Source organism: Lycium barbarum, chromosome 1, assembly GCF_019175385.1.
Source record: "Lycium barbarum isolate Lr01 chromosome 1, ASM1917538v2, whole genome shotgun sequence".
Classification (NCBI taxonomy): Eukaryota; Viridiplantae; Streptophyta; class Magnoliopsida; order Solanales; family Solanaceae; genus Lycium; species Lycium barbarum.
The window spans coordinates 73,030,928-73,039,822 of record NC_083337.1 but is presented as its reverse complement, the minus strand read 5'-3'; positions in this window follow the sequence as shown (position 1 = coordinate 73,039,822).

The following is an 8,895-nucleotide window of genomic DNA, read 5'->3' as shown; positions in this document are numbered from 1 at the left end:
CAACCTCATGTTTCTTCTTGGTAGGTATCTCTTCTTCTACTGGGATGTAACCAAGCTCAAAGGAAAAGTTATCTTGATGAATGGGAATGGGCTCGGTGATGCCCTGCAGGTTCTTTCCCAAACCTTTTTCGGGTGCAAACCCGTTTAGGATCATAGTGGCAGCAATCATTTTGTAACCTACTTACATGCTAAGTTTAGGGGAATCTATCCTGTGAACTGCTCCCACAAACTCCATGACATGGAAATCCGTTCCTTTGAGTGCGGCTTCAATGACAAGAACATAATTTTCTGGGTAATTGTGCATGCTGGCTTCTCAGTGGATCACCACTTCTTCCCCTTCCCAGACAAACTTTACAGATTGATGGAGCGAGGATGGTACTGCTTCTGCCATGTGGATCCATGGTCTTCCCAGAAGCAAGTTGTAATTAGCGGGTATTTCCATAACTTGGAATTCAGTGCTGAATTCAGCTGGTCCTATTTGAATGTCCAAGTCAATTACTCCAGTGGCATTATAACGTCCTCCCTCAAATTCTCTTATGTTAGTGTGGCTTTGACGAACCTTTCGAAGGTCATATCCCAGCCGAGTCAGGGTAGACTCGGGATAAATGTTAAGCCCTGCTTCGTTGTCGATTAATACCCGAGTTGCCACTTTGTTACGGCACATGATAATGATGTGCAACGCTTTGTTGTGATTTGTGCCTTCTTTGGGAAACTCTTTCACTGTGAAGGAAATTTGTTGTTCCTCCATAACATGAGAGACCATTTTGGATAGATTTTTACTGTTTGTTCCAACTGGGACATGGGCTTACTCCAACACCTTCATTAGAGCCAGGCGGTGTTAAGGTGAACTTTGTAGCAATGCCAGGACTGAGATTTGGGCCGGCATTTTCTTCAAATGCTCAACCATGGAGTATTCCTTTAGCTGCATTCGGTGCCAGATATCTTCAGCTTCTCCTTTGATGATACTCCGTTTTTGATTTCCCTCCCTTCAGGGTGCCTTTTGAGCCAGGTCTTCAAGAGTGTAGCATCTTCCTAATCTTGTAATGCCATATGCGGCAGCAACATGGACTACAAACGTTTTGCGGGGTGGTGCTGGAGTTACTTGAGCAATGTGTGTTTTCACCGATGCAGGGATCAATACTTCGAATTGCGAGCGTTCTTGCAAACACAATGATGCCACTGTGCATTCAAGTTCTTTTACTGAATCGTGGATTTTGGGCCTTCCTGCAACCGAGTCTTATTCTCTTTCGATCATGTGAATCACATTGTTTCCATGGTTGGGCAAAGGATTGGTGTTCACATTTGGAAGGGTTGCTCGGCTGTATCAGCTACTTGAGATTAATGCAATCCTCGGTACTGTGGCTTATGCCATTAGAATGATAAGTGCATATCCGGTCAGCTCGATAGAACCAGTTCTTTGGATCAATGGCTTTGGGGGAAGTATTTGGATCATCCCAGCCGCGCTTAGTCTTTTGAGCAAATCAGTTCGAGATTCCATCAATAGGGTGAAACCCGAGGTGGTTTCTTTTCGAAATTCAGACATGACACGTTATACGCATTGGGTGGTTGATTCTAGTAGGTATTGTGTTGGTTATTTTGTGGGGTACAGTAAATGGGTAGGGCAGTTTGATAATTTGGCTGCGGGGCTTGGTAATTTAGGGGAGGTGATTGGAAGGCATTTGGTGGAGCTTGGTAATTTTGGGGTGGTGATTGGAAACTTGGTTGCGCGTAATATACGGGCACCGTGTTGCAAGGAGTAGGAATGTAGGTATTTAGGGGAGGTGAAGTGTATGCCTCCATTGGGAAATCCTCCCTTCTTTTGGGTTTGGGACTAGAAGTGTGGGATATGCTAGCCACTTCTTCCTTCTTCTTGCGCATGAGCCCGGTTGAGCTTGAACCAGCAGATTTTCTGTTCATGCTTATGATTCGGCCGGTCTTGAAACCATCTTCTATGGCCTCACCCATTTTGACCAATTCGGAGAAAGGTCTTTCTGCCATCGAGAGCATTCTATCATAGAAATTTGTTTCTTGTGAACGGATGAAAATCGGCACAAGTTTTTCTTCGCCCATAGGGGGTTGTACCCAGGCAGCCTCTGTTCTCCACCTTCTTGCATATTCGCGAAAGTTCTCGGTGGACTTCTATTTTACTTTCTCCAAATAATATCTATCTGGCACCGTCTCCATATTAAAGCGAAATCTTTCCATAAAAGCCACAACCACGTCTTCCCATGTGATCTATCAATGTATGTCTTGTGCCGTGAACCATTTTGAGGCTTCTCCAGTCAAACTTTGGCTGAACAACCTCATGGTGAGCGCTTGGTTATCTGGGACACCTACCAATTGGTCATAGTAGGCCCGCAGATGTGCTTTAGGATTTCCCGTCCCATTAAACAACTCAAAACGGGATACTTTAAAGCCCTCGGGAAAATTCAAGTTGGTATGCATACACAAATCGTCATAACTCAAGCCTATGCCAGTGAGGGTAGTCTTTATGGACCGTTCCGACATTGCAGCCATTTTTCACTCAAGCTTTTCTTCCTGTTTTTCCTGCTCAGCCTTCCGCGCATTTTCTATCTCTTCATAATGGCCAATTTTCTGATCGGGTGGAAAGGTGCCTGGTGTAACAGGTGTGTGGAAAGAAGCAGCAGGGGGAGTTTGGGTAATAGGGGTTCTTTTGTCGGTTGGTAATGCGCTGATGCTTGGTTGCATAGTGTTGCCAAGATGGGCATTTTGTGGTGTTGGGTAAGAAGGGACAGAGTGAGCGGTCCCGGGAATTTAGCTAGTGTTAAGTGGTAGTGGGGTGTGGTTTGAGGTGCCAATGTGTCCCTTGATTGGGGTAAATGGCATGGTGGTGATAACAACCCTGGTGGGGAAGTGATCGGATAATGGTGAATTCAGAGATGAAAAAAATAGCGGGGGGCCTTCTTTCTTGCAAGGGCCTCTCAGAAAGCATTATCAGCATTGTTTCGCACCACTTCGTGTTGAATATAGGTGATCTTTTCTAACATTATTTTCATGACGTCTTCAGTAGGTGATGACTCAGGCAGTTCTCGCAGAGGTGATTCTCTGAGAGCGATGTCAGTAGGGATAGTTTAATTCTCTGAAGTACCAGTCATCTTTTCTGCCTCTATCTTGTAGGGATAAGGATGTTATTGCAGCTTCAGATCTTGCGCAGTTTGTCAGTGTGAACACGAATCAACTTCTCTTTCTATAAGAAAAAAAATAACTCAAAGGCAAATAGAGTTAGTTCATTAGGTAATAAAAAGAAAATCAAGATATCACATATAGATGGTAGTTTAAAACACATAGCACACAAATAATCATATGTTTGATTTAAATGCTTAATTGGTCTCTTGTACCGGATTTTGGGTACTTGGGTTTTTGTCGAGTGAGGGGAATATAGTATTTATAATACATAGGGACTGAGTCTTACGTATATTTCCTACATATTCCTCCGCGGGAAGTTAGGCCCTTCCGTAGTTCGGTTTACATAATTTAAAACTTACCCGTGACCAGGCTCAATAGAGGCTTCCTGCGTATCCCGCCTTGGGTCATCAGGTCGGCGCAGTTCAATTTACATAAAACAGGGGGGACAAATTCGTATTAAATACAAAAAATGGGGTCCCCTAAAACTACCCAGAAAGCGACCTTTCTTTTGAGGTCAATATAGGTTGTTTGTCCGTTTAACACTTTCTGGCCCTAAAGGCCCCAAATCCTAAAACTGAGATAAGAGCACCAACCAAATGGTGCCCTTATGGACAAAATTTTCCAACTCAAGCTTGAATGCATCGAACTTTTCTATGTCGTGCCCAAAGGCTCCAGAATGATATAGACATATTTTGCGGCGGCCAGCTCCTTCAGTTTGAACCCTTCTGGTTCTGATAGGGCTAATCTTCCCAACGCTGACCAGCTTCTGGAAGATGCTGGCGTAAGAGTCCTGAATATTGTAAAGTCATAGTGCCAAATACAAGTGTTCAGAGTAATCCCTTCAGTTGGGATAATGTTGTCATGGACAAAAAGTGAATGTGGTCCCCACATCTTAGTGATACTTTTCTCATCTATCAGCCTGATGAGTCTCTTCTTGAAGGCTAAGCATTCATTGATGGTGTGCCTCACCTGATCTTGGTGATAAGGGCACCTCTTGTGTGCGAAGATAGGAGGACATGGTGGCAACCTGTCGAAGCAAACACTGACTATTCCTTTGCTTCGAAACTTGATCATCATTTCCTGACTCGTAACATACTTAGGCGAGACACTGTAAGGACAATCCAAAGCCTTAACTGCAATAGCCCACCATTCGGGCGAAGCTGGTCGTACATACCCTAATCGTTCCACGAGCCCTTCTATAGAACTTGACAGCGCAGCAGAAGTTCCTTCCCCTCTTGGGCTCGATGGTGCGGCGGAGGTTTCTTCCCTTTTTGGCTTGACAGTGGAGCGAAAGTTTCTTCCTATTTTGAGCTTGATGGCCTAGCGGAGGCAGCCCCCTTTGATGACCACATAGGCTCTCGCGGTTATGACACTATTTCTTCTTCCTCGGACTCTTCCATTACTGGGATGTACTCAAGAAGAATCCCTTTTCCCTTGTCGGGGACGTTCTCTCCTTGAGCTTCGACAGGTTTCTCGGGTGAACTCTCCGCCGAGTCCATTAACTCGTCCGCTTCCTTAATCTTGGCTTTGACCGCTCCAATCTTCTTTTTGAGATCTTGAATCTTTCGACGCAACGAGACCTCATTCTTTCTCATAATCTCGAGTTCGTGTGCCATTGTACTGTTCATATTCAGATTCAAAGAAAGTCGTTAAGCTTAGTATGGGCAATTTTGTTCATTGTTTTTCTTTTGGTGAGTGGACGGTATTTGAGTCACACAAAGCAGTTTATCAGATTATACCATGCGTGTTCCTAAACATAGTAATCGTTTGAAACATAAATGTGCCATTTGAATCAAGCCATTTCCCCATAATCATTAATAATAATATTATTCCCCGAAAGAGTACAAAAGATAAAGTAAAGACAATGCATAAAATAAATCAGCAGAAGCGTCCCCCCGTGGCGGATGATGAAGCCTGATCCCTATAAGTCTTGTCTTTCTTTGTTTTTCGGAGGGTAGTCTGGATATGAAGGTGGGCCGATGTCAAAGTGGCTTCCATCAGAAACTCTTTTTGTGTGAAGGTCAATGGAGCGACATCATCTAAAGTCTTCTTTATTCGATCATCTCGCTCAACTAAACAATCATTAGTGCACTCTAACTCATGTCTCAGACTTTCTATGACGGCTTTGTCATGCTCAATTTTCTCCAAATACTTGGCATCTCTCTCGTCAGCTCTCCTTTGAACCAAACGGGCTGTATTTCAGCTTGCGAATCCTTGTCTTGGACACAGCTGTAGAGGATAGGTCTAGGAGGAAACGTGACTTGTAAGTTGGCCCTCAACCAATCCTTATACTCCATGACCTAACCCAGACGAAACCTATGTTCGGCTAAGGTACGGGATCCTAAATCATGTGACCCTTCCATTCTCAAACACAATCTAATGCTCTCGATGTCTATCAATGTTATAGTAAATGATGAAATCCCCCATGCCTCCAATCTGGGGTATGATTTGGATTCTCCCAAATTGTCTTAAGACCCAGACAGGTGCATAAGGGCGAACCCCTCGTATTCCCATAAGTAGCAAGAATGGACACTTTCTTCCTTTAACCACAACTTCAGGGGACACAAAGTCATGGAACATCCATTGAATGCTTTCTTCCTTTAGTTTGGAGAAAGTGAATGTCCAACTTTGTCTGTTTTGTTCTCCGAAGTTTAGGCAGAAATCCCTAAGATTATCCCTTTCAGCCGGCTTACTTAAGTACTGTTCACCTCTAACTTTGACCATATGCTTTAGGATCCACCATTACAGGAGTAAGTTACAGCCTTGGAAGTATTTATAGTGATTCTGGCAGAGGCTCAGGGCTCGATACAAATCAACTAGTATGATTAAAGTTATGTCAAAGTATTTGGTTTCTTCCTTTTGGGTTATACCGTAAAATATGGCATGGGTGACTGAAATGACTCGGGTGTCTATGGCTAAGGACCAATCCTTGGGAAAAACTATGTTTCCCAGAAAGAAAATGGCGAAGCCAAAGGTTTGGTGGCCACCCATTCGTCATAAGTCTTGAATTCCTCGGGATGCTCCACAAATCCATCCGGGCTTCCAAACCTTTGGTATAGCTCTCTAAAGGGTATGGTGGGGCTAGGGGCCCAATTGGTGTAATCAAAGAAAGCCTTCTACAAATTTGGTAGTAGGTGGGTTTTTCTGGGATCAACGCATTTTGGTCGGGTTTCTTTCTTCTTTTCAACCTCCAACCTACACTAGTCAATACATCCCTAAATTCCTTCAGAGTTGGTGTCATTTCCATGTCATCCCCAAATTAGAAAACCATCCAGTGTCTATCCCAGAATTCGGTAATTACTTCTGTCAGTTCCTTGCAACCGGTCATGGTCATAATGGATTTCAAATTCCCTAAATGACATGAAATTCCTTTTTTCTCCTCTAGGGACATTTGGCCTCACCAAATCCGCACCAACTCAGGTGTAGCAATGGTTTCATTCATAGGAAAATTTGAATGTTTTCAAATAGTACATAATATGATATGCGGTGTTTTTCGGGTCATAGACCGTACTTGACACAGATTAGTCTCCCTATCGGGTTTGGATACGTCTAAAATATCAAAACCACCCAGTCTACTTCACATTTGGATTTGGCTTAGCTCTAACCTAGGCATATGCAAGAGTGGATTTTTTGAATTGACCTTGGACCCGAGTGCCATTGGTTGACCGCACACCAACTTAACATTCAACGTGTTCCAAAGAAGGGTGTTTTGGGTTTTTTATTGAAGGCTAGACCTCTAACCCGCGTGTCCCCTTTGAAACCATGACTTTTGCCAGGAGTGGCAGAGGTTGTGACATGAAATGAATGACAGTTATATTTGCAGAATTTTAAACACATAAACAGATAAATACAGTTAAAATTACATTATATTGAAACCCTTATAGTTAGAACCTAGGAAATCCCCAGCAGAGTCGCCATCTGTTACGGTTCGCTTTTACGCGGGTAAGGCATAAACGTTACTACGAGGTTGTTGGTGCTCTAATTGCATTTTAGTATTTTTAGAGTCGCCACCTAATTTATTATGGAAAACTAGAAAAATCGGGTTTAAAGATTTTTTCCAAATAAGTAAAAATCTTTTGGACCAAATGTTACACCTCTCGTTTTTGTCGTAGGAGAACCTACAGTTTCCTAGTCAGGATGCAGTTGGAATAGAGACTCGAGCTCGAGTTTGGGGGTAGAAAGTGTCTTGCCCCATGTACAAAGGTACCAGCAGGTATTCTTGGCAATTTGTAGGATTAGAAGTTGAGCGAATCGAATCGACATGACCTGAACTGAATCTGAGAAAATCTGCAGACACCAGTCATCGTCGATGGGTCGTCGACATGGTCGATGGACCGTCATTGTGCGGCATCAACAGGGTTCCGCAGCCTTGCATCGGCAGGCGCCGGTCGACAGACCGTCGACACGTCGATGGGTCATTGACCCGCTCGTCGAACTGCACCGCTGTAGCTTTTTATTTCTAAGTATAAATATAGGAGCCACAAACTTATTTCTCATTTTCCGCCATTCCAAATTAGAGGAACCCTAATATTTTCTCTCCTAACATTTTTCATCATTATTAGTGGAGATTTGGTAAGATCTGAGCCCCGTAAACCCATGCTTGTGAAGAAGAAGGTTGTTTCTAGGGTTTCTCCAAGGTTGTGAAGCTTAGGAAGTTGGAGTTGAAGTGATTCTTGGAATCTTAGACCTCTCAAGGTATGTGAAGGATTTCTACCCTTGTATTTGAGTTCATTATCAAGAGTTTTAGTGATTTTAAGTAGAGAGAGGATCCTTGTGGAAGTGGTAAGTTGATGAAGGGAAACATAGTGATTTGGGGTTATCTTACGAGATGATCGAAAATGGATTTACGTATATTTTTATATTTATATATGTGTTGTCATTTTGTTGTGGGTATTGTGGTTGATGTTAGATTGAATGGGAAGTTGAAGGGTTGTTGAGCTTATAAAGGAAATGTTGTCCATAATTTGTTAAGCTGTATATGCATTTAAAGATGGTTAGTTAGCGAGGCAAATAGTCTAATTAAAGCCTATGTTATCTTAATTGTAGACTTGCAAGTTCAAGAGGTAGAAGTTGGACGACTGGATATATACTTCAAGGTATGTTAAGGCTATCCTTTCTTTCATTTCGCATGATCTTATGATATGAGCAAACAAGTGAGTAAGCGAGCTTCCATATTACTCTACTCTTAGAAGCATTAGAAGTAATTCGGTCTTTGATGTTCATGTACCCCGTTTATGAGTGTTCCGTCTATTCATGGGTCCAGTTTTATGTAGTCAGTTCTATGTGTACAGTTTATTCATGCATTAAATTCAATATATATTTATGCACATTGATCCGTCACCCGAAGGCGTTATATACGCGAATATTAGATATATGTGGAGTATGAAAAGAGAGATAAGAGTTTTACACGCATTACCACAATGATGATGATATGAGAATCAGGCTGCACGTATCGCAGCAATGTATATGATGATGGCCGCAGAGAGGCCGATATGATATGAGAAGAGAGACAGGCGTTATACACGCACATATATCAGGCGTTATACATGCACATATATATAGATGTGTGACCTTGATTGATGGGAATGAGCATGCATATTATGCGGCCACAGTGGCATTGTCAATTACACATATTTATGCAGATACATACAGATACTTGTTTATACCAGTACATACAGATAGTCATTTCAACTTATGAGTTCAGATCTTATTCATGATTCTTGTATAAATATGTTGTTCTTATGCCTT